This window comes from Miscanthus floridulus, chromosome 4 (assembly GCF_019320115.1).
Source record: "Miscanthus floridulus cultivar M001 chromosome 4, ASM1932011v1, whole genome shotgun sequence".
In the NCBI taxonomy this organism is placed as follows: Eukaryota; Viridiplantae; Streptophyta; class Magnoliopsida; order Poales; family Poaceae; genus Miscanthus; species Miscanthus floridulus.
The window spans coordinates 24805413-24832433 of NC_089583.1; the positions used below are offsets into that span (position 1 = coordinate 24805413).

General features: G+C 43.9%; 1 long non-coding RNA gene and 1 other non-coding gene across 2 annotated transcripts; both read left to right on the top strand.

The window, feature by feature from the left end:
• Positions 1–18591: 18591 nt before the first annotated feature.
• On the top strand, positions 18592–21462 carry LOC136551177 (uncharacterized). Its single transcript, XR_010782483.1, has 4 exons — positions 18592–19049; positions 19446–19534; positions 20186–20246; positions 21168–21462. It is a non-coding gene; the product is annotated as an uncharacterized lncRNA (long non-coding RNA).
• A 1887-nt stretch (positions 21463–23349) lies between these two features.
• Positions 23350–23456, top strand: LOC136553142 (small nucleolar RNA R71). The gene has a single exon (XR_010783048.1). It is a non-coding gene; the product is annotated as a small nucleolar RNA R71 (small nucleolar RNA).
• The last annotated feature ends 3565 nt before the right edge of the window (positions 23457–27021 follow it).

The window sequence follows — 27021 nt, forward strand, 5'->3', positions numbered from 1 at the left end:
TGACCAGGCTCAAGTTGAGATACTCCATTTCAGCACACAACTCTGCTGATATAGATGTTATCTGAATTCCATTGGCATAGCTCTTTCTGCTAAGTGCATCAGCTACAACGTTTGCCATTCCCGGGTGATAATGCACTTCCAAATCATAGTCTTTGATCAATTCCAACCAACAACATTGTCTTAAATTCAGATCTAATTGGGTAAAGATATATTTCAAACTCTTATGATCAGTATAGATATCACTCTTATGTCCAATCAGATAATGTCTCCAGATCTTCAAAGCATGAACCACAGCTGCCAATTCCAAGTCATGAGTAGGATAATTCAACTCATGCTTCCTTAGTTGTGTAGATGCATATGCAACCACTCTTCCTTCTTGCATAAGCACACACCCAAGACCCAAACGGGATGCATCACAATATATAGAGAAGTTCTTGTTTAAATCGGGCAAAATTAATACTGGAGCTATAGTCAATCTCTTCTTTAACTCTTCAAAGTTTGCCTAGCATTTATCCGACCATACATACTTAGCACTCTTTTCCAACAGAGCTATCATGGGCTTGGCTAGCTTGGAAAAACCTTCAATGAACCTTCGGTAATAACCAGCTAATCCCAAAAAGCTACGAATCTCACTTACAGTAGTTGGTGGTTTCCAATTCAGTACATCTTGCACTTTGCCTTGATCCACTGCTATTCCACCATTGGAGACAACATGACCCAGAAAAGAGACTTCCTTTAACCAAAATTCACACTTGCTCCGCTTAGCGTACAACTTATGTTCTCTAAGTTTTTGCAAGACCATCCTTATGTGTTCCGCATGTTCTTCTTCAGTCTTGGAGAATATTAGTATGTCATCTATGAATACTACCACAAATTTATCCAGAAACTCCATGAACACCTTATTCATCAGATACATGAAGTATGCAGGTGCATTGGTCAATCCAAAAGACATAACGGTGTACTCATATAGTCCATACCGTGTAGTGAATGTTGTCTTGGGTATGTCCGAGTTCCGAATCTTAAGCTGATGATAACCAGATTGGAGATCAATCTTGGAGAACACATGGGCTCCTCTCAACTGATCAAACAAATCATCAATCCTAGGCAAAGGGTATTTATTCTTGATGGTAACCTCATTAAGTGAGCGGTAATCCACACACATCCGTTGACTACCATCCTTCTTATCCACAAAGATCACAGGTGCCCCCCATGGGGAAGAACTGGGGCATATGAAACCTTTTTCTTGCAACTCTTTTAGTTGTTTCTTAAGCTCTTCTAATTCATTAACTCCCATTCTATATGGACAATTAGCTATTGGTGCAGTTCCAGGTAATAATTCAATAATGAATTCAATGTCTCGGTCAGGTGGCATACCTGGCAAGTCATCGGGGAAGACATCCGAGAACTCCTCCACGACACGATCTTGTTCATTGACTTCACCATCTAGATGGTTCACTGTGGTTGTAGGCTGAGCTTGCACTACTACTTCTACACAGATTCTATCCCCATTGAGTGATGTCACAACCACAGATTTCTCCTGACACTGAATCACTACCCGGTGTTGTTTCATCCAATCCATTCCCAGGATAAGATCAATTCCCGCTGTTCTCAACACAATAGGCTTCACCTTGAAGTCTACCCCCTTAAGGAAATGCTAGTTGAGGGGCTCCAATAAGAAGCGGGCATACTACCTCCCGGGGAATTCACTAGTATAGGATTTTTCATGGCACACAAAGGTATGCTATGCATTCTAACAAAAGCTTGGGAGATAAAAGAATGCGAAGCACCAGAATCAAAAAGTACGGTAGCAGAAATAGAGTTGACGCTGAACGTACCCAACATGACCTCAGGCATCTCCTGAGCTGCATCAGGTGACACATAGTTCACCTTCGCTGTGAGAGGTGGTCGGGCGTTGAACTTCTGATTGTTGGTCTGGTTCTAAGGTGCTTGTTGGTTTTGCTTCTTAGGACACTGATGAGCATAGTGACCTACTTCTCCACATCGGTAATAGGCATTGGGATTGTTGGGTGCACCACTCTTCATAGGAGCATTGTTAGGCACTCCCTGGCGTGTTGCAGGATTGCTAGTCTATTGTGGGGGACGCTGATTTCCAAACTGTTGCTGGTACTGAGGGCGTTGTTGGAACTGGTTCCACTGGGGATACTAACCACGGTTTCCCTGGTGAGTTGGTCCTTGATTCCTCTGCTGGAAACCTTGCTGGGGATAAGCACGTGGGCGAGTGTTGCTTCCAGAAGCTTGCCCTTGGAGCCTTCTCTTCTTAGCTTCCATCTCCTTGCGCTTATCATCAATCACGATTGCGCGATTCACCAAAGACTGGAAGTTAGGATAAGTATTAGACATTATCTAGAGCTACAGTCCATCATAGAGTCCCTTGAGGAAACGGCGTTGCTTATCCTTGTCATCCGCTACATCATTAGGAGCGTAGTGTGATAGTTGTGCGAACTTGTCCCGATACTCCGCCACAGTCATTGATCCTTTCTTGAGAGATCTGAATTCTTCCTGCTTCAGTTCTACTAGTCCATTAGGAATATGGTATGACCGGAAACTGTCCTTGAATTCCTACCAAGTGATAGCAGGAGCATTGTTGGGATGTCCAAACTGGAATGATTCCCACCAATCCTGAGCAACTCCTTGGAGTTGCTCGGAAGCGTACAACACCTTCTCAAGGTCGTTGCATTGTGCTATGTTCAGTTGTTTCTCCACAGCACGCAACCAATCATCGGCCTCCATAGGGTCTGTGGCATGGGTGAACACTGGTGGACGACCTTTCATAAACTCTCCATGCTTATCTCTAACCTGGATAGGCGGTGGCCCTCTTGCAGGTTTATTGTCCAAGTGCTGTATCATAGCTTGCATCAGCTGCGCTTGCATTCCCAATATCTGTTCCATGGTCATAGGTGGCGGTGGTGGATTTATAAGAGCATCATGCCCACGACCATGGCCTCTCCCTCTTCCTCCTCTTGTGGCCATCTGTTTTCCGACAAATGTGCAAAATTTATAGATTTTTCCAATTATAGAGAGCTTACAAAAGATAAGAAACAATGCTGAGAATTTTCTGGACAAGGTTCAAATTCAGCAGTTCAGTAAAACTGTTATAACTCGAGTTTTAGAGATCCAACAGAGGTGCACCAAGATTCGTTAGAAATCTTAGGACATCAGCTATAACTTTCATTTAGACCACTATTACAGATTCGAACTAGCCCATAGTCAAAAATAGAGCTAAACCAAAACTGTTCTGAGTTCCAAACAATGCAGGAACATCAACTTGTGTCAGCTAGATCTCCCGAACCTGAACAGCTATTGACGTGATTCCAAAGACACTTGAAAGATACAGAGGTCTAGTTATCTCCACAAAAATTTCAGAATTTTTATCATCCCAGATTTCGAGATACCAGATAAAGAACACAGGCTGCTCCAGAAATCAGCACAGCAGAGATAAGATAAAACGAAACATCTGCATTAAGAATTCATTCTAAACTAAAAGTTCCAATCCAAGGAAGTTGTGGACATGCCCACAAACTCCCAGCAATCAAGCAAAATACCAAATCAACCAAGTTCACAAATTAAACATCAAATCAACCAAGTTCACAAGACCAACAAGACTAATTAAGAACACGAATCTATCGATGTGGTAATCTAGATCAAGGCTCCTAACACCTATGGAGCGGTGTCAATCATGGTGAAGGAACGGCGCTTCTTCTTGTAGATGGAAGGCTGTCCTAGTTGCGCTCGAAGTTCATCCACTTGTTTCTGAAGACGTCTCTGCGCCCTCTGAGATGCACGCAGTTCTCCTTTGACCTCATCATCCACTCCCTGCATAGCGTGGACATGCTGCACCGTTGCCTCCAGAGTTGGGTCATTCTCTGGTGGAGCCAAAACCTGCCAAACACCCTTATGATCATTTCGAGGAAGGAACCTAAAGCGATCCTCCCTCATGGCCTCAAAGCGACGACCATGGTATTGGATGTAGGCATTCTGTGCTGCATCCACCATGCCATCCAAAGCATGGGCTCTCCTGGCAGGGGCACAGTGAACAATCTCCACCTCATGTCCATTAATGATATCGTTCCATGCGGTGACCACTAGCTCTACCTTCCAGAAGGTAGCCTCCAGTGGGTGCTTGTACTCGGCGCAGTGGTAGCTGATGGAGGCGTGCAAGTCGGGGAAGTAGTCGTCCAACACTTGGGTGATGAGAGTGTGGTAGTAGGCTATCTCTGGAGCTGGCTTGAAGTAGTACTTGCACTTCCAGCCAATCTCCTCGTCCTCCACGGGGGCTGCTGGGGAGGGTGCAGGTGTAGGGGAAGTAGCCGTCGACTCCTCAGGTGTAGCTACCACAGGGTAGATGGGCACGGCGACTGGTGTAGGAGTAGGTGTAGGCGTCGGTGTAGCCATCTCCTCGTCGTCGAAGATGATCACAATCTCCCTCTCCGCCGGTGGAGCACGCGGGGTGAACATGGCACAATAGCCAGCGGTGCTGAGTCGAGCAGTCTTTGGATTATGAGACATCTATAGATTTAAAGTGAGATAGAAATTAGAATCAACAATTTTAAATAATAGATTAAGGTATGAAAAGCATAAATGTTTTAATAAAATAACAAGAATAAGTCAGTAAGCAAGAAACTAGAGGAGCAAAGATGCTAAAACGACCATTTTCTAACTAGGCTTGCGTCCTACAGTCAACACGGCTCTGATACCAATTTGTCACACCCAATTTTAAGAATAAAATTGAATGCACAAAACTCGTGTGTGCCCAGGAATCAATCACACACACAAGCTGACAAATTACATATAGTATCATCACGGTGTCTCATACATCAGAGTTATAATAAAACTTAGTCTTTTACATCACAGCAGAATAATAAAAAGATAATAAAACTCTTGTGGCCGTCATCACAGGGAAGGTCAACTGGTTGACCACAAGCCTAATAATCCTCTAGGAAATCCTCATACCCGTTGTCATCTGTTACCCATCCGGGATTTTTATCCAAGTAAAGAAAATAAACAAGTGTAAGTACATTCCATACTTAGCAAGCTAACATGGGGTTATGAAGCTCAAAGAGGATAGACTCTGGTTTACTGCAGTTAGCATTTTTAATAGGTCAAGCTTTTATTCTTAAGTATTATCAAGTTATGCTTAAGCTCCCATTTAATTCCCATAAGAACAAATATCAGGGTCAGGTGTACCATATATCATCGTTGAACAACTTTAAATGATCATCAATAATTAAATAGTTATTCTGTGAGTTTTTTGGGTTGCTCGTAATCGTTAGCACGACTGTTATAACAGTTTGTTACCCTCTGCAGAGGTGGTGCACATTCACCGTGAGTCGTGATCCCCATATGCCCGGGTTAATTACTCCCATGTCACTACCAAGGTGAGCGGGCAGGGTACACTATGAAGCCATTTCATAGGTTTCTCTAACAAGTTAGGGCCGCTAGGTTTCCTTGGCAGGCAGATGTAGGGACCCCCCTTTCCTATGGCACAAATCCATCGCGGCTATACTCATAGGAATAGAGGCAGCCCTATACCCAAAGTGGCAAGCCCCATTTGCGTCAAAAAGGTAACCTCTAACTAGCTAGGAAAGGTCCTATTACTGAGCTAAAGTCAGAGCCATATGACTCTCCCGGTTGCACTATCAGTCCCAGCTTTTGCCGATAGATAAGTCCTTATGGAGGGCCGGGAGCAACATGAACAAAGGTCAGTTGCACTTTTGCCCTATGGAACAGTTGTTATAAGTCATGTTACTCACTTTGTTCCATAGTATCATTCATCGACATGTATATCAAGTTTTGTTAGAGCACTAGCAATCTACCCATATGCATTTAACCCATAGGAGACAAGGAACTGGATAAACAATCACTAGGATGTCCTTACGGGTATCAAAATTAGACACATGCAAATGAGTAATTGATTAAAATGAAATAGGACATCAAGGAAGGCCCATGTTATACTTGCCTTGGTTCACAAACTCGTGCTGGTCCTGCTGGTCGTCGAAGAGTTCTTGGTCTCCAATGTTTTCCTCACCGTCTGAACGCGACCAACATGGCAACATACAACATTCCAAAAGCATTCATGCAAAGCAAACATTCCTATCATTAGAACAGTACACCAACAGTATTGAAATCAAGATAAAATATTTGTAAAACTAATCTACGTCTCGCTACGATCACGTCAACGCGAAGTTCACGAAAAACGGAGCTAAAATGCGAAAGTTATGATTTAAACGGGTTTTCCTATGGCCATATATTTAATTAAATCTAATCATGAAATTAAAAAGTTCTAAACTTGACTAACAGTAGCTCCAACATGTAGCTTATGAAATTACGAAGCTAACGCGATTTGAATGGATCAATTCGAAGCTAAAACGACAATTTTATAAGCGAAACAGTTCAAATGGCATTTCTGTAAATACTGAAAACGTATTTTTGACTTAAGCCGTGGAATTTACACTTTCCAAACGGGATTGCGCATTTGGGGAAATACGTTTTGGGCTGCGGGTTAGGACTTAGAAAAGTCCAGGGACTCTTTAGCAAAATTACCCGCGAAGGGGTAACTTCTAATCCTGGCCGTTGATCTCGCGATGGGTGACTAGGATCGGCCTGGGGGGACGGCCGGCCGGAACAGGGTCACCGGCGCCCAGGCGCCGTGGCCGGCGGCAGTGGACTCGCCGGAGCGCTCGGTTAGGGGCCTACGACCACGGTTTTCCAAACCTAGGGCACCAGTGAGCGCGGGGGAAGATGGGGGGTCGCGGCCATGCCGTTTCGGTGGCCGGGAACGGCGGCTAGCACGGTGGCCGCCATGGCCAGTGACCATGGCTCGCAGAGCTCATGGCCAAGGCTCAGGAAGCCAAGAAAACAAGAAATAAAGATACCGGGAGATAGAGGGAGGCCGGGGGGTGCTCACCGCGGGGAAGAAAGGGGACGGCGATGCCCGACGGCGACGGTCCGTGCAAAGGCGGGCGGCGGATTTCCAGCGACCTTCGGGGCGGCGGTTGAAGCTTCCTCGCGTGTGGGTGAAAGAAAAATAGGGTGTGGAGGCAGCAGGGAGAGGCGGAGATGGCTTGGTGCCGATTTAAAGCGGCCGAGGCATGAGGGGGGGCACGCTCCCACGATGCCGTTCGTGGGAGGCGGTTGCGGCCAGGCGGGGTGGTTCCGAGGCACGCGGGGTGAAGACGGCGCCGACAAGCGGGCCTAGGCGTCAGCGGCAGGGCACGGGGCACAGGCGCGGTGGTTGCCTGGCACGGCTTGCTGGGCTGGCATGGCTGCTGGGCCGAGCGGCTGGGCCGGCGGTGCCGGGCTGAGTGGGAAAAAGGGGAGAGGAGGGTGAACCGGCCGCGCGGGAAAAAGGCCATGTGGGCTGAAAGTGAGGGAGAGGAGGAGATAATCATTTTTATTTTTTTATTTTCCAAGCAAATTTTCCCAAAGGCATTTTCAAATAATTTTTGAATTCATTTGAACTCTAATTCAAGAACAATCATCACATGAATAAATATTGCAGCAGCATGTATGCATTCAAAAGTTTCAAATCTTATAATTGATTTTAATTCCCTAAAAATTATTAATTTCCTATAATTGAATGCACACTTAATAACATAATTAAATCAAATTTACTTATTTAAAAGAATAAAAAATTTGGGTGTTACACCTATTGATGATGGTGTCCGGGCGTGGCGGCATGCCGTTGGGCTGAGGAGCCACCTCCATGTCGACGCAGTCGAGCATCGGCTTGACTCTAGCAACTACGGCGTCGAGCTTGCTCCTCTAGGTTCTGGCCTCCTGCTCTAGCATATCAAACTATGCCTTGGTCCTCTGATAGTAGTCTACAGGCATCACAAGAATCTATTAAACAAAAGAAATCACTCCAGCAACAACTCCGACCACGAACTACTCACCTTTCAGCTCCTCGGCCAACTTCTTCACTTGCCCTGACGCCTTCTCCTTCTCCTCTTGGAGTTGCCCAATGGTTTGGCATAGCTGACTGAGCTCTGCATTTTGCTCTACAAGCATAACGGTCGTCAGCAACAATATGACTGTTCAATAATGCAAAGCAAATTCGCCTATCCACCATACCTTTTCTCTGCTCGAAGACATTTTTGAGCTGCTCGGATTTGCGTTCCAGCTACTCGAAAAGACTTGTTAGCCGCTCGGAGCTACATTCTAGCTGCTCAGAGCTACCCCACAACTACTCAGACACGGTCACTAGCTGCTCAAATAGGACGCCCTTCTGGTATTCCAGATCCCGCGCATTGGATTCGGCAAGATCACGCTCGTGCTGGGCCTTCTAGACGTTTTTCTCCATAAGCTTCAATGCCTCCTTCAGTTTTTCATTCTCCTCATTGAGGGGCTCCATCCTCTTGATCAGTTGCCATTGTTGTTTGGCTGTCCAAGCTATGCCCTGTAGAAGCACCAAGATTATGAGGAACCCCAATCTCCAACATCAAAGACGAACATTGCAGATGTAGTACTAACCTTGATCTGCTTCATCACTGTGGAAAGGGTGGACTCCAGCCTCCTAAGCTCCCTGGTGGTGTCCTCCTCTTCAACGACCACAACTTCATTGCCCCGCTTACGGAGGATCCAAATGGCTTGAGGGCGAGCTTCCTCATGCTTAATCTCTTCCACTTCGTCCTCCTCCATAGCTGGGGGCACCACCAGGGGGCTCGATGGCTGCACAGCATGTCTGACCATGCCTTTCGATGCCTTAGGGAGCATTGTCTGCTCCTCTAGCACCACCGGCTTCTCTACTCTAGACTCCAGTGCGACGTCGACAACTCCAGCTTCTACCTCCAAAGACCCGGTGGCCCCTGCTGTTGCCCTAAGCACCGCCGCCGGCTCGTTCGCCATCGACGCCAACCGTTCTCCACCGCCAAGTTCATCAGCAGTGGCGGTTGACTCCTCCATAGGCCGCCAAGCACCCGGGGACTCCAAGACGAGGTCTGCCAGCATTGCTTCCGCACTAGGACCAGCCCCCAACTGCTTGTCGGTCTAGACAAATGGATTAAAATCTTTCGTACGCCTTGCTCTACATTAGATTAGCTCGTCAATTGCCAAAAGAGATAAAGATACGATAGCAAAATAAGTCTAAGGCAAGGATACTTGCATGTCTTCCTCTTGGTACACTTTTCTAAACCGGCGATGCCTACCCAAGCCCCTAGGCACGGCCCTAGGGTTGACCCGCACGTCCTAGGGTGGAGGTCTCATGGCTTCCACCGTTGGCCTCTCGTCCACCTACTGCTCGGGGACTCCATTCGCCTGCTGCTCGGGGACTTCCTCCCCTCCCTTCGATTGTACCTCCGCACGCGTGTTGCGCGGAGGTGCTTCAGTGCTTGGAGGGGGAGCTACTGGAGCCCCATCGTCATCTGACCACTCGGACATCGCCGCACTCTATGTCCGAGTGGTCTGGTCACCACCAAGTGAGATGTCGCCCGGCTTGTGGGGAGCAGCACCCGCTGTCTTCTTCTTCTTTTGGGCTAGCTCATCTGCTACTGCCCTCTTCCCCTAGACTTTCTCCGACACTAGGGGGCTCTTAGTCCGACTAGCGTCCATGCCTCTAGACTCCGACGAGGCGCTGACGGCACCTTCCTTAGGCTGAGTTGTTGGCCAGGCGTCCACTGCCTTCGGCCAATCGCTCCTCGGCACGCCCGAGAAGTACGCCGCTTGTTCCTACGAATGGATCTTTTCACAAGTGAATTAGTTCATGGCTCGACAATGCTACAGGATAAAAAGGACCAGGAACAAACAATTAAGACTTTTACCTGAGGCAGGTATGTATAGTTAAAGGCTCTCATCTGCCCTAACACACTAAACAATGCATCTGGAGCAAAAAGCCCTATGGCCTGCTCTAGCACATCATCCTTTGATAGCCTCTCTGACCTCTCCTGGGTGTCGTCGGTGTCCCCCTTGAAGTCAAAGCCTATGTGGGCCCTCTCCTTGTAGGGCTAGATGCAGCGCACTATGAAGCTCGCCGCCACCAATCTGCCATTCATCTTCACACCCTTTATTAGGCCGAGGAGCTCCCTCACCTGCTCCATGTTAGCACTGCTCGGCCTCTTTGACCAGCTCCTCTGGTTCTCCAAAACGTGGTCGACGTCATAGTGGTTGGCAGGGTGGCTCTACTTCATGTAGAACCACCTGGCGTTCCACCCCTTCAGCGAGGTGTTCAGTAGTACAGTGATATACTCACCTGCCATTCCATCGTGGAGTTGAAGGTAAACACCGTTGACCACTTGGAACCGCCACCACCCTTCTTCTTTAGCCAGAACAGGTGATGGAAGAGGTTGAAGTGGGGAAGAACTCTGAGATATGCCTCATAGAAATGGATAAAGATAGAGATGTGCAAGATGGTATTTGGGTGGAGGTTGCATAGACTAACTCTCTAGAACTCCAGCAGATCCCTCAAGAAAGGATGAACAGGAAATCCTAACCCACGCCAGATATAATCTTCAAAAACTACTACTTCATTGGTATGCGGCATTGGGAAGGGCTCACCACTGGTTGACCGCCATCCGGCGGTGACATGGTCAGAAAGAACACCCGCCTCCACCATCCTGTTGATCTCCGCCTCCCCCATGTTCAATGGCTCCCACTCATTGTCACGGCTGGCTCTGATGGTCACCTTCTTCGGGTTTCCAGCTCCCCTCTTTGGCGCCATCTCTCAGATCTAGTTTGGGATTGGCGGTGGAAGCTCATGTGAATATGAATCTAGAAGTGTGAGGGCTGAGGAGGAAGACAAAGGGGTGAAGTGGCAAAGGTGGGAGCATGGGGTGCGGTGGCGTAGTTATAAAGCACTCCCCCCACTTTTCGCATTCGAGGGTTTTTAGGAAACCGCTCCACGATTTGCTCCTCTCCAAATTCTCCACAACAGCATGGTGGGCCGTTACCTAGGCTTTTGCGCAACTGTAGCTCGTATCGCCCATTTATCTCCATAATTTGTTACTGCTCACTAAATATTCACCGACTTCTCCGCCATCTGTTACGGCTCAGTAATTACTACTGTACAACCATTACTCCTGTTTTTTCTCCACGATTTGTTTTCTCTAAGATTTCTACTTGTGGCTCGGGGACTTCATCATCAGTATGACTTGGTTTCTCGCCACACTAGGGACTTTCTTCTATTGATTGCTATTTCTGACCCTGGCACCATGTGACCACATCACCTACTGTTAGGCTCGGGGACTAAGTGGGCACACTTCACCTTGCGGTGAATGTGCTTTTCTCATTTTGGGGCTATGCCTAGGGACTGGCTGCCTGCTCGGTTGGTCTTCTGCTATTCTTCTACTTTGGACCCTAGGACCACGTGACTACGTCACCTACTGTCAGGCTTGGAGACTAAGTGGGCACACTTCATCTTACGGTGAGTGTGTTTGTTTAATCTAGAAGACTCCACACCTCTTGAAGTTGAAGAAGACTATCTCCCTTTCTCGTGGTCGGACTCTAAGTGGGCACACTTGGTCCACTGCGAGGAAATTTTCAATTTTGAACTTGTGCTCCTTACATCCTTATGGCAAGCCTAACTTGGGATACACTGCTCGGCGATGGTTCACATTGCTCGGCGATGCTTCACAGCTGCTCGATGATGGTCCACAACTACTCGACAACTCATCACGGTGGTCGGACCATGAGTTTGACTGCTCGGCTTTGTTCGCACCTGCTCGGGCAAGCTCAAGACGGTGTTGCACAACGGATACAAGGCACTCGGGGACTAGCTGTGGGGGGTATGACCCTAGACACCCATGGTAGACCACATGGGCTACGCTCCTAGGGGCGGCCTAGCCCACAAGACGAAGACTTGTGGGGCACGACGCTGCTCAGCACGTCCCTCAAGACACCAGGAAGATATCCTAAAGATACTACGAGATATGTTAGGATACGTATGATCCCTTGATTCCTGTAATCTGTTATTACTTTCCAGTTATCTCCTAGATCTAACCGACTTGTAACCCTACCCCTCGGACTATATAAGGTGGGTAGGGACCCCCTCCAAACACACGTAATATCATACGATAGCCAATACAATCCAATAGACCACAGGAGTAGGGTATTACATCACGCCGATGGCCCGAATCTAACTCTTGTGTCTCTATTGCCTTCTTGTTCTCGATTACACATATCTCTGTTGATCAATCTACCTTCATGGGATACCCCTCAGAGGACTATCGATGATATTCTATCGACAAGTCAAGATTGATGAACCAATACGGTCACATGATGATATGAAGTGGATCATATCATTTGGTGATTGGTTGGTGCATGTGTTGCATTGACATCGAAAGAGATGAAATGGAATGCACAAGGCAAAGGTATAACCTAGGGCATTTCATTTCATCTGTCAAAGGTTGTATAGAGAAGTGCATGACCGGGTTTAGGATAGATGTCCGTACTATTAAGAGGAGAAAACTTGTTTACATATCGGTCATCTAGTGCCACTTGAGTGATCTAACCTTGCATATGTGTTAGGATCGAATGGCGTGTTGAATTGAGTGTCTAATCCTTTAGGAAATGTTTGTGAAAAGCTAACACATGTGCACAAGTTGGTGAACACTTGGTGGTGTTAGCACATTTGCAAAGGTGTTGAAAACGGTGAAGAAATGGAGGCGAAATCGAGCTCGAGATGCTCCCCTGGGGGCACCGCCACCGCCTGTCCGGTGCATCGCCACCCCTATGGCGGTGACTGGCTGAGGAGGCTGAGAGTAGCAAGTTGAGCCTGGCACCACCATTGGTGGTCCAGTGGCACCACCACCCCTAGGGTGGTGCCCACCTGGACTTGTGAGGAGGCTGAGAGTAGCAAGTTGAGCCTGGCACCGCCACTGGTGGTCCAGTGGCACCACCACCCTAGGGTGGTGCCCACCTAGACTTGCCTGAGAAGGGCAGCGTGGGCGTGGTCACCGGAGTGTCCGGTGTGCACTACCACGACAGGGGCGGTGCAGCGCCTGGTCACCACCGCTGGTGGGGCGGTGCCACCGCCCCTTATTCTAGAGAGGGGGTATTTTAGGTGACTGGCTAGGTGGTCACCATCCTCCCTAGGGCGCTGCCACCGCCACTATGTCCGGTGCCCCTACACTAGTCAAACTAGTTGTTGGGGTGACCGTTTGGGGGCACCGCCACCCCTAGGGCTGTGCCACCACCGCCATGTCCGGTGCCCTCGTAGAAAGGTGAACTTTGTTCCAACGGCTCTATTTGGCTTGGGGACTATAAATAGAGGTGGAGCTCGGGCATTTGTCTGGTTGAGCACCCTTGGGACTAAGTGTCCTTGCTTGAGGAGTGCTTAGGAGCCATCTAACTCACTTGTGCTTGATAGTGATCATCCGATCAAGTGAGTGAACGATTCTAGTATGATTGCATCATGAGGTTGTATTGAGTGGCACTAGGTGATAGAGTTGTAAGCCGATGGTGCTTGTTACTCTTGGAGGTTGCCACCTCCTAGATAGCTTGGTGGCTTGTGACTCTATTGAAGCATGCAAGAAGATTGTGTGGTGCTTTGGAGGAGGATTTGTCTGGGGGATTATGCTCACCCAGCGGGGAGCACAAAGAGCAACTCTAGTTGAGCGTGTCATTGAGCTACCCTCACTTTCAGGGTAGGTTCTTGTGGTGCTCAACGTGCAGGCTTGGTAGGTGGTGCCAATTAGCCGCTGAACCACCAAGTGAGTGGTCGACACAACAGGGACATAGCTTGGTGGCAACCAAGTGAACCTCGAGAGAAAATCACCGTGTCAACATTGTCTTCATCATCTTCTCAGTGGTTTGCATTCCGCAAAACATAAGCGTGTATTACTTTCGTATACATTGTGCTTATGTAGTTGCTCTTGTGACTAGTTTAGCTTTACTAGCTTGCTAGTTGCCTTCTAGTTTGTGTATCATAGAAGTAGCTTCCTTGAGTGGATAATTTGGTTTTAGTAACCTTGTTAGTCACATTGCTTAGTTTGTGTAGCTAAGTAATTTGTGCTCTATAATTTGGCTTCTGTAGCCTTATTATTGAGCATTGCTAGTAAGCTTAGGTGGCTTTATGCTTTTGCTTACTAGATTGTGTAGGAGCTCCCTTGTTGTGTGAAGTACTAGTTGCATAGGTTTGTGTGACCTTGTAAGCTAGATTGGTTAGGTGAGCTCTAGCTAGCCCGGCATCTTAGTTGCTTGTTTAGGATCTTTTCAAGGTGCTTAATAACTTAGAGGGGTGTAGTCTTGGCTAGACCGATAGTTTTAATTCGGCATTTGTTTCGGTTAGCCGGCGCGATTAAGTTTTAGAAAGGACTATTCACACCTCCTCTAGTTCGCCATCTCGACCATAGATGTGGTATTAGAGCTAGGTCTCTCATTTGTGGTCTTTACCGACCTGAGAGGATGGCGTCTAGTGGGATAGTTGATTGTGAGACACATTTTTGATGGCACAAACTTTGCACTTTGGAAAAATCACATGCTTGATCATTTTCGTGCAAAGGGGTCTAAGTTTTGGTGGGTTGTCACTAGTGGTCTCACTCGTGTCTTGGACCATAGAAATCTCACCAAAGCTCAAAGAGTTCTTTATGAGCTTGATGCTGATGCTTATTTATATCTAATGGATGCTTTGAGCTTTGAGTTGTTTTACAAGGTGAACCACAAAGGAACCACTCATAAACTATGGGAATTAATCAAGCACACCTTCAGTGACTCCTCCACATGGGACGATGGCAAGTTTAAGAAGGAGGATGAGCGCAAGGATGAGGTTGTGCATGAGTGTGTTGAGCATGACCACAATTTGGTGATTGTGGAAGATTACTCCACCTCATGGTCAAGTGATGATGATGATGAAAAACATACCACAAGTTCACTTGACATGATTGATGATGATGCTACAAGTGATGCAAATGATGATGCTACCCCATGCACACTTGTTAATGATGATTCATGCTCGGGCTATGAAAGTGATGCTTCTACAAGCTCTCCATCACCACATTGCTTCATGTCATAAGGTGACACAAAGGTACAAAATACTAATGTGGTTGATCATGTTGATTCATATGATGAGCTTGTTAGTAGACTTGCTAGCATGACCATGTCTTTAGAAAATGAGAAAGCTAAAATAATAAAATTGGAAAATGAAAACTCATTTCTAAAGAACTCATGTGAAGAACATAAGAAATTACTTGATGTTCTTAAATCTTCACATGGTGAGCTAAAATTGACTCATGAGACACTACTTGCATCTCATGAAGAATTATTAGATCAACATGCTTCTTTCATTAAAGTATTTATAAAGAAACTTAAAAATAGTGAGAGCTCATCACATGGGTCACATGATCAATCACATATTATTGCCAACCCTTGTCATGTAGGAAAGAAACATGTATCCACCTCTTGTGATGATTTATTAGAAATGCGGTGCTCTTCACATATAGATGCTTGTCCTACTTCCTTGTCTTGTGAGACTAACCTTTTGAAGGAGAACAAAGAACTCAAGAATGAAGTGAAGAAATTGAGCAACAAGTTAGAGAGGTGCTACAACTCAAAAGTCACCCTTGAGCATATGTTGAAGACTCAAAAAAACTTCGGTGACAAGAGTGGCCTTGGCTTCAAAAGAAAGATGACAATGGACAAAAGAAAAAGGGCAAAGAAGATGAAGAAGCAACTACAATTGAAGTTGTCTCACTCCATGTGCTTCTGGTGTCATGAAGCGGGACACCTTGCAAATGGTTGTGCAAACATTGAGAAGCTCAAGAAGGAAGAAGAGAAGCTCAAGCATGTGAAGTGCTTCAAGTGCTGCACTTGGGGTCACCTTACCTCAATGTGCCCAACCAAGCAATTGGTGAAGCAACAAGAAGAGCCTCAACCAAAGCCATAAGATGAGCAAGAGAAGATACCCCAAGAGCAAATTAAGATCAACCATGAGTATGGTGGTGACTTGATGAAGAAGAAGAAGAAGAGAACAAGAAGGGATGGAAAAGCAACGCATCCAATGCAAAACTCAAGATGCCAAGATGATGAGAAGAAAGTCTATGCTCACATTAAGTGCTTCGAGTGTGGAGATACGGGACACTTTACCTCAAGGTGCCCTACCAAGCTTGAGAAGAAGGCTCAAGCAACTCATGAGAGGCAAGGCAATGAGGAGCACCACATGAGCAATGAAGAAAAGTCTCAATCAAAGAGAAAGTGCTACTCATGCCAGGAAAGGGGACACATGGCTAACTCATGCCCCCTAGGTAACACTCCTAAGCCTATTTCAATTGATGCAAATACTATGCTTAGGAAGGATGGCAATGGTACCTCATTGGTTGTAATTGCAAAACATCCTGCTACCCATACTAAGATTTTACCTAAGTATGTTGCACCTAACTTGAGAGGACCCAAACTAGTTTGGGTACCATCAAAAAGTAGATGAATATATGTAGGTACCATGGCATTAGAGGCTTGATTCTATTGATCTCACATTGTTCACCATATATTGAGTCAAGTTATGAAGCTTAGTGCACATCCAAACCCAATGCCAAGTGAAAATTGAGTGAAGTCCAAGTGCTACAACATACAAGTGCAACATTCATATTGTGGATGATTTATTGATATATTTGATGGCTTGCAAAGATATGAGTTGAATCTTGCTAATTGGATGATCATGAGCCAATCAAGATATATCTCTTATTGATCATTTCATTTGGGTGCATATGGGTTGATTGAATTAGATAAATATGCAATGTTGCTTGCTATGAGATGTTTGAATGGATTAAATGCTTAGTAATTAAGTTTGGATTGATTTGTGTTGGAGAAATTCATAAAATAACCTTTTGTGAGTGGATTGAATAGAAATATGTCTTGTGAAAGTATTCAAGCAAGTTGATTTTAAATTTGATTCACATTTGATGAATTATAGCTCATGTGATTGAAATCTGTTCTATATTTGAAAATCTGAGTGAGCTATGATGTTAGCCATGTTTGAGTGATCAAATCTATTTGGATTATCTTAAAATTTGGTATACATGCTCTAGACTTATGGTATAAGATGCTATGCAAATTTCACGAGAATTGGATGAGAAATGCTTTGGTTTTGGAGTAGATCTTGTCAGCTATAGTGCAACAGTTTTCAGCATATAGCAGTGGTGAAAAAATTAAAATCTGGTAGCAATCTAGAAGTCAAATGAAGCCCAAATTTTTATAGCTGCTAGATGACTTAGTGAAGCACATCTTCACCAAATTTCGTGGGATTTGGATCTATATATTGGGAGATATGCAATTTTCTTTGAAGGGTATAAAATCTGCTAGAAAAGTGACAATTATTGGATTGATCAAGAGTCACTTTGATTGAAAGGTCCTTAAATTGAAAACATGTTTACAAGTGTTTGAGGTACCTAAGTTTGGTTTTGGATTGATCTAGAAGCATGATAATTAAAGAGTACAAGGCCATTTGATTGTGGAATGTACTTGACACATATTTGGTACTAAAATTGAAGATCAAGACCAAACTCAAGATGAAGATGAGGTTTAAGTTCTTGTGACAATTGGAAATCATTTGGTAGAAAGAAAAGGACAACAAGTAGAAACAAAAGGATTTAAATAAGGAATCAAGGTTACTCATCAAGTTAAGTCCATCACTTGGATCAATGAATCAAGTCATTTTCAAGTGAGTATCAAGGATGGTTCTTTGGAGAGAGGTCACTTCTTTCTAGTGTAGGGGCTTACCGCCTATGTGTAGGTAAACCAAGTGTGGTACTTGGAAGACTAACATAGAAGTGGTGATCTAAGGGACATTTGAGATGCTTAGTTGAAGCAATCAAAAGGGTTGATCAAGAAAAGTAAGCAACACCCAAAAGAGAGCTAGCACTACAAGAAATGTGTTGGTTTATGATGTTTATGGCATGCCGTTAGGTCAAAAAGTCACTAAATCAACTAGTTTATGAAGATTTTTATAGAGGCATCCGAACTTAGTGACATAAGTTAATGTATATCACAAAAAATATCTTAAAGCTAGTCCAATGGTATATTATGACAATATTTGCCATGTCATAAAGAGTAATTTACAAGGATATGGTGTGTCACAAATTATTTTATTTATTTTATTAACATTGTTATCAAGGTGGCGTGTGGGTCCAACTACCAAGATGGGTCTGGTAACACCATAGGTGTTGATCAATGTTGTTAATCCTGTCCATAATCATATATCATTCTAGTAAGTGGCAAGTTAAATAAATCAAGATCTATATAAAATATATAAATATTATTTATTATTAATTATTTCATATAGTAGATAAAAGTATACACCTGTACGTATATTTGAATAACAATAAATAAATGTTATAATATATATGTGTGGATGAGTTGGGTACTGAAATAATAATTAAATAAAAATACATTTATATATATACACGCATATCTTATTTTAAGTGTGAAAATTCAATTCATGCTAAATGTATTTGTATATATATATATATCTCTGCTTATATGTATACAATTGTTTATATGTATAGGACAATTCGTTTTCTAAATAAAGATCTAATTAACAAAAAAAGAAGAAAATAAAAAGAAAATGCCACACACACACACACCACAACCCACGCCAAACGCACACACCACCAGACCCACACACGCACCACGCACGGGCGGGACTGCGGGAGCAGCCCCTGCACCCTTATCTCCTACCATCCCGTGGTTTCTCTCTCCGTCTTGTCTCTCGCGGGCTCCCTCTCTCTCTCGACGCCGACGCCGCTCCCTGCTGCTCCTCCAATGGCGACCTCCCCTGCTCCCAACTACTCCACGTGTAGCACCAGCGCCCCCTCCTCTTACTCCCTGCATCGCGTGCCCTCGCACTAGGTAGGCTGCCGTGCCCTAGCAGCCTCTGCTGGCCACGCTGCCCGCCGCCGCCCATGGCCGGGGATGGATGGGCGCACCGCCGGGCTGCCGGCCAGGCCACAGCTGCGTGCCACCGGCCACCGCTAGCCATGCCGCCGCCGAGCCTCTGTCTGGGCTGACCACACCCTGGCGAGGCTGTGACGTTGTCCGTGCTGCCCCCTTCCCCTCACTATCGTGCTCTTCCAACCACTGCAGATCCAGATCGGGCATGCATCGCCGTGGTGAGCTCTTTCCCCCAATGGTTTTGTGCCTATCTTGTTATGTGCTGCAAATTAGGGATCTAGGGTTAGGGTTAGGGATCTTGAGATCTTGACTCATTTATCTGTTTAGGGGTAGAATTGGGCTGAATCTTGTTAATATAAAAGTTGTAGATAATTTACATATCTATGCCAATTGATCTTGGTTTGCATGGTTTGCCAACAGAGGTATATTTAGGAATGTGCTCTGGCTAACTGAGATATATGTAGTTAGGTTATGATTGCTTTCAAACAAGAAACATGGATACTTCATGCAGAAATTGCTTATCTAAATGAATCATCCCCGTAGAGTAACCTGTTTAAAATTATGTTACACAGATTTTCATCTTGTTAAGTTGATAGTCTAGCATTGCATTTCAGGATTTGGACACGAGGCGTGAAAGCTGCAGTGGTCCATATGCATAGGCATAGGCAACATTGCAACCCTCAATTGCCTTTTTCAGTTCAAGGTAAAACTCTTCCAAAATGGCAGTGAGGCTCCCTTAGACCATGCTGAGATAGATGGTGTGTGATGTATACTTACTGTTCCATGGTTTATTAGTACTTTCGTAACAGTGTGATGAGCAACTGTTGTACTACCCTGTGAAGCTAATCTACTCAGTGTGACCTTAGTGTTAATCCTTGTTTCAGACTAGCAACACTGTTTCTTGCTTTCACAATGTGCTAATGCTCAACACCTATTGGTTGCCTTAGGTTACTTCCTGAACAGAAATTAGTGATATATACTGATATTATTTGATTAAAAAATAGAAGATGTGTGAGGGTGACTAATTGATGATAACATGTTGTTTGATTTTTTTACAAGCTGTGAATACATATTGTCTGCACATATTAAATAATAAATAGATGCTAATCAGCATGTCGGCACAAGCAGCACTCTGACCACTAGAAATGTTTGCATTTATTCCAATGCCTTCTAGTGTCAGTAAGGATAGCACCTGTGAATCTTATCTCCTCCAACAAGGACAGCGATATAAGTTTGTCTTCCTATTTTCCTGAATTTATATGACACTGCAAACTCAAGTTGTTGTCCTAACCTGAGACCCTGAGATCTGTGCTATTACTACTACTAAGTTGCCCCTGTTGGATCCATTTTTCAGGCTATGGATGATCTGCATGGTGCGCTTGTGATTGATTTAGGGAAACCTATGGATTACTGAGGTTAGGATCTCTTTAAAAAAAATCCCTAGCTTATGTATTTGTACCAATCAGCCATGCAGTGAGGAAATTTACTATGACTTGGCGACTTGCTCTTCTTGTTGTCAGTAGAGAAGAGGAAGAACGAGAGGTTACAGTGGTAGATCTGAGTTGAGTAGGATATTAGCACAATGATATTAGGTTTTGATTGCCATACCTTTCAAGTTCTAGCTGTAACTAGCAGTAGTAACATATTATGTTTAGTAAAAGTTAATATATCTATGTCATATCTAGTTGTGTTAGAATTAAATTAAAAAGAGATCTAGTGATTGATATGTGGTTCGTAGCAAAAAAATACAGTTGCATATATGTTGCTTGCATCAAAAAATTCAGACCATGCATTAGGAGTTACTCTGTCTTTGAGGAAAAGAATGTGTCAGATGACTTGTGTCTGGCTCAAATGGTAGCAGCCGCTTATTTAAATGGTAGCAGCTAGGGGCAGCAGTTAGTAATTCTTTATTCTGCTGTAGCAACCAAAATTCCCTAGTACAGAAGTGTCCAATATTTTTTTCATTAATTACAGAAATTTCTTTATCACTGTTGTAGTAACTAAAATTCCCTAGTACAGAAGTGCACCTTCATTATTCATTTTAACTGTTTCATATATCCCTGCTTTTGGTTCTATGCCTCAGATGCTTCAAGGTAGTTTATGGCTTTCTATTGGTCGTATGTCTTTCTCTAAACAGTCTATATGCTTCTACAGATTGAAACAATGTCTTGTTTCTTAGCAATAATTTGGATATTTTTTGTGAAAACGCTGACTTGTGTAGCACCTCATGTATGTTACTAGTTTGGTTTGTGAGTGCCATCTTTCTTTCTTATTTTGTACTATGATGAACAAAACTTGGGATGCGACAAACTGGAATTGCTTTTTTTGTATGCTAGGCTCAAATGGAGGCCATCGTTATTGAACCACCACAAGAAGGGCAAGTTGCAAAGACTCCAACCCAAGCTGTAGCTCAAGTTGTGAGAAATTCATGTGGGGACCTTATGTGCTGGTCCTGTTTATAACTGTTATTTTCTGGTTTTTGTGAGAACCTTATGCGAACTGTTTCTAGTGATGTTCTGAATTTGTAATAGAAATGTTATCTGAAATGCAAGATATGTGTATAATATATTGTTCGAATGCATATGTGAATATATAATTTTGTATTCTCAATGTAAATTCCCATTATAGCCAGCCTACTATGTGGTATGTAGTAAGAAGCAATGACGTATAAGCAATTGTCATAAAACTTTGTGACATCAAAACCAACAGTCATAGATTTATGACATGGACATATAAATGACACAAAACATAGTTTAAGGTGCATGGTTTTTGACACCAGCTTTTTCGTCATGCGGGTGTCACAAATGCTAATATGTGACACAAATTTTATATATTGTGACATCAATTGTCATGGAACCTCACATCTCTTGTAGTGTAGTCATGGCAATTCAAGTGGTATTTTAAATAGTTCTCTCATGTAAGCATTGATCAAAGAATAAAGCAAGTCTACCACATCATGATAGTGCACTTGATCATATTAGTGATTCTCAATTCTTATGGGTGAAGAATGGACTCTATCTATGATAATTGGTCTTCACCAAGCTTATAATTAGACTTCACATTGATATTGGAGTAGTGAATTGGACTCCATGTGACTATCCATTACTCCAAGATAGCAAATGTATCATTGTAATGTGCATGATCATTTCATCCCTTACTAGTATGCGGTTAGTGCATATAGTGGGTCTCCGACGTGCCTTCCGGCAAGCCTCTCCCGGATGCTCCTCGCTGTCTTCACTATCAAGCTTTCGGCCGAAATGCCGCGGGCCTTGTTCCCTTCGGTACACGGTGGCGGCCACACCACAAACGCGGTTGGTGTGATCTCACAAGACTTCAAGCCTCTTCGATGTACAACACTTGTGCTCGCAAGCACAAGGTGGCAAGAGGTATGCAAACCTCACTAAACACTAGGCATAAACCTAGAGCAAGTGCATAAGCGGTGGTCTAATCAACCTAAGCACTTTGCAAAGCACTTATGCTAATCACCTAATAAAACACTAAGCACTATGCATATGGAGATCACTAAAATGGTGTATCAACACCCTTGGTATGTAGTAGATGAATATTGATATATAACTTTTGAATTACCTCCACAAACTTACTAAACTGCTCATCCATTTTGGCTTTTCGATTTCTGCGTGGAAACGGTAGGAACATAGTGTCATAAAAATATTGTTGTAATTCTCGCTCTTGGGGCACAACTTCTTCAACTTCATCGTTTCTCTTCTCCTCTTCCTGCATTACCACTTGTATCTTACCTATCCTTGTTAGATACGACGGATCACGAGTAGACTTGCCACCTCTTGTGGTTATATCATTGACCTTTTCTAGATTAGTAGCAACAGGCAGAGTAGCGGCCAACTGGGCTAATTGAGATTCTATCTTTTTATTATAGCTAAGTTGGTCTTTTATGGATAGAAGAAAAACTATCCATTTTAGTATTTATGTTTTCTAGGACTTTATCATTAAAAGCAAGCTTTTTAGAAATATTCTCATTAATCCTAGCTTGTTCTAAGATTAAGTCTCTTAAGGATGGTTGCTTGGAATTAAAAGAATTATAATTGTTACCTGGGTACTTACCTTGGTAAGTTGACCATTGTTGTTGATTCCATCCTTGTCTCTATTGTTGTGGACCTGAATTGTTGCCAATGATGTTTACATCCTCTTGATATTTAGGGAATTCAACCCCCAAATATTCTCCACATATGTTTTGAGCATTGAAAGCATCTTGAATGGCCTAGGCGATCTCTCTTGTAAAGGGCTCGCTGTTCGAGCCAATTCAATAGTACATCCATTTTGGTTGATAATGCACACACCACTTCAAGTACTTCTTCACTCTTATTGCATGATTGGATGTTGCATGATGACCATCCTTGATTGGAGGCTATCTTCTCCACAAGAGTTTCAGCTTTTCTAAGGGTGAGTGACATAAATGATCCTCTAGCAGTGGCATCGAGTTGTTCATGAGCTTTTCGACTTAATCCATGATAGAAAATTTGCATGAGCAACCAATCTTCTATTCCATGGTGAGGATAATCTGAAATATATTCTTGGAAACATTCCCATGCTTCTAGAATGGTCTCTCCTTTCTGTTGTTGGAAGTTAGAAATCTTTCCTCTTAAGCCATTGGCCTTGCCTACTGGGAAGAACTTTTCTAGGAAGGCCTTTGAACACTTTGCCCATGTATTGATGTTGTCTTTATTGGTGTAGAACCATTGCTTCGCTCTTCCCACTAGTGAGAATGGGAACAAGCAAAGTAGTATGATGTCTTAAGCAACGTCCTTGATTATGAATCTGCTACTAATCTCCAAAAAATTCTGAAGATGAGCACTAGCATCTTCATGTGCCTTTCTACTGAATGGGGTAGCTTGCACCGTGTTGATGAGGCTTGGCTTGAGCTCGAACTCAAGGTTGTTGGTTTTGAGTGTTGGTCTAGTGTGAATGTTCTCGGTGCTTGGAGCAGAGAACTCACGCAAAGTTTTGTCAGCCATAGCTCAGAAACTGGTGTTGAGCTTCCTCTTGATTTGGTTGATTCTGATTGGAAGTTATTGGTGAATCACAACTAATTCTGCAATACCCTGTATAGAATATGAATAGAAACAAACAAGGGTAAGCCTACTAAAATAAAGTTGTTATGGTTTTATCAATAAGTATTTATTTGCTCAATTCTCTATAGCCATGTGCCACTCCCTAGCAACGGCGTCAGAAATGCTTGTTGACATTTCTTAGCATCACTTTTTACTAGGTTGTCATCCCTAGCATGATGCCAGAAATGCGTGGTTGGTAATTAATGACACTTGTAAACTTAGAGAAAATTATATATGTTAAAGTAAAGTATCCGCAAGCGCACAGATAATACACCATTGTAGCATTTCACCAGGGAGTATACTGAGTATCATTATTTATATTTTATCCACATAGAGGAGCTATGGGATTGTTGGCAAAGAGATATTGACAAATATATATACTTATGATAAAACCACTCTCATGCTATGCCAAGGGTAAGTCAAATAAATGATAAGTATAAAGCATTGATAATAATTCCAAAGATAGAAATAGAGACTCATAAAATGTAGTATGGCTAGGCAGGAGGTTCGGTAAGAGTAAAAAAATTCCTAATTCATTCCTTATTTACTAATGTACACCCAAGTATATACACTCTCATCTATAGCATAATTAACTTTGGATATATGCATAAGAAACATTAATATGGAAGATCAAGAATAGAGCTTGTCTCCCTTTGCAACCACGTTCTAGTTGCTCTATAAATGGGGAGTGGACTATAAAGGACTCAATAGGAGTGTCACATCCACGATCTACCACATGACCCAGAGTGCAGAATGCATCCATAGGTAAACAATATCTAAGCACCATGCTTACATAATGTTGACCACTTAACCCACACACGTCTTGGGCTAAGTGCTTTGCGAACATATGGATAAACTCATTATCAATCATAACTATATCAAGTATATAACTAGAGCCAACTTGGAACATAATAAATAGCAACATAATATTGAAGTAGCACAAAGTCATAAATAAAGAGATACAATGGCTATACCAGTCTCTAGACGACAGATGCGAAATCCTGAGCAATAGCCCACACTCTACTTGAACCTTGCTAGCTAGCCTATACTAGAAACTTGAAGAATTGGAGCTCTATTCTCTTCTCTCCGAAAACCCTAATTTCTGGTCTAATCTTGACTTATGGCATCATGCTTTGGAGAGGGGGCAGGGGCTGGTTATATAGACTGGAGCATCAATCCAGAGCCCTCGGATCAAACCAACTTAAATAAAGGGTGTAGATGCAATCCTTAAGGCAGTGGAGAACCGGCATAACAACGGGGGCTAACAGGTGGGACTAGGGGGCTAGCCAGCCTATAGGTGGGGCTGACCGGCCCCACCTGTCATCCTCTTGGGGTCTGCTTTGATGATGTGGCTTCTAGTGTCCTTTGGAATCTTCTGGAGTAGTTTTTGCAGTGGATAAGCGCAATTAATTCTGACATGTAGGTCCACTTTGATAGTTTTCTGAATAAACCCTGTAGAAAACACAAATTCACTAAAACTCATGAAAATTGTTAGTTTAAACCCCTAAGTCTATGTTGGTGATCATATTTTTGCCCTTATATATGTTTTATTGATGGTTTATGATAGATGGTAACTACTGTCAACACCCTTTATTCCAGAGGGGGTATTTTGGGTGACTAGCTAGGTGGTCATTGCCCTCCCTAGGGCATTGCCACCTGCCACTGTGTCCGGTGCCTCTACACTAGTCAAACTAGCCATTGGGTTGATCATTGGGGGGGCACCTCCACACCTAGGGTGGTACCACCACTGCTATGTCCTGGCACCCTCATAGAAAGGTGAACTTTGCTCCAACGACTCTATTTGGCTTGGGGACTATAAATAGAGGTGGAGCTTGGGCATTTGGCTGGTTGAGCACCCTTAGGACTAAGTGTCCATGCTTGAGGAGTGCTTGGGAGCCATCTAACTCACTTATGCTTGATAGTGATCATCTGATCGAGTAAGTGAGCGATTCTAGTGTGATTACATCGTGAGGTTGCATTGAGTGGCACTAGGTGGTCGAGTTGCAAGCCAGTGGTACTTGTTACTCATGGAGGTTGCCACCTCTTAGATGGCTTGGTGGCTTGTGACTCCTGTTGAAGCACACAAGAAGATTGTGCGGTGCTCCGGAGGAGGATTTGTGAGGGGGATTGTGGTCACCCCATGGAGATCATGAAGAGCAACTCTAGTTGAGCATGTCATTGAGCTACCCTCACTTTTAGGGTAGGTTCTTGCAGTGCCCAACCTACGAGCTTGGTGGGTGATGCCAATTAGTTGTCGAACCACCAAGTGAGCGGTCAACACAACAGGAATGTAGCTTGGTGGCAACCAAGTGAACTTCGGGAGAAAATCACCGTGTCAAAATTGTCTCCATCATCTTCTTGGTGACTAGTTTAGCTTTTGTAGTTGCATATACATTGTGCTTGTGTAGTTGCTCTTGTTACTAGTTTAGCTTTAGTAGCTTGCTAGTTGCCTTATAGCTTGTGTAGCATAGAAGTAGCGCCCTTGAGTGGATAATTTAGTTTTAGTAACCTTGTTAGTCACACTGCTTAGTTTGTGTTGCTAAGTAATTTGCGCTCTATAATTTGGCTTGTGTAGCCTTGTTATTGAGCATTGCTAGTAAGCTTATGTGGCTTTGTGCTTTTGCTTACTAGATTGTGTAAGAGCTCCCTTGGTTGTGTGAAGTATGAGTTGCATAGGTTTGTGTGACCTTGCAAGCTAGATTGGTTAGGTGAGCTCTAGCTAGCCCGACACCTTAGTTGCTTGTTTAGGATCTTTTCAAGGTGCTTGATAACATAGATAGAGGGGTGTAGTCTTGGCTAGACTGATAGTTTTAATTTTGTATTTATTTCGGTTAGCCAGCGTGATTAAGTTTTAAAAAGGACTATTTACCCCCCTCTAGTCCGCCATCTCGACCCTACACCCCTCACTATGAACGCATCAATGGTCGGCACCATGGCCGCCACCATGCCAAGCCGCCAAGGCACTCCGGTGTGCACATGGGCGAGTGCCGGCCATGGTGATGTGACTAGACGAGGTTAGCGGTGCGCTCGCGTGCTAGATAAGGATGGCCATGAGAAATATCTCACTATCGAGACAGCGTCTAGCCGACCTATGAATAGGCCC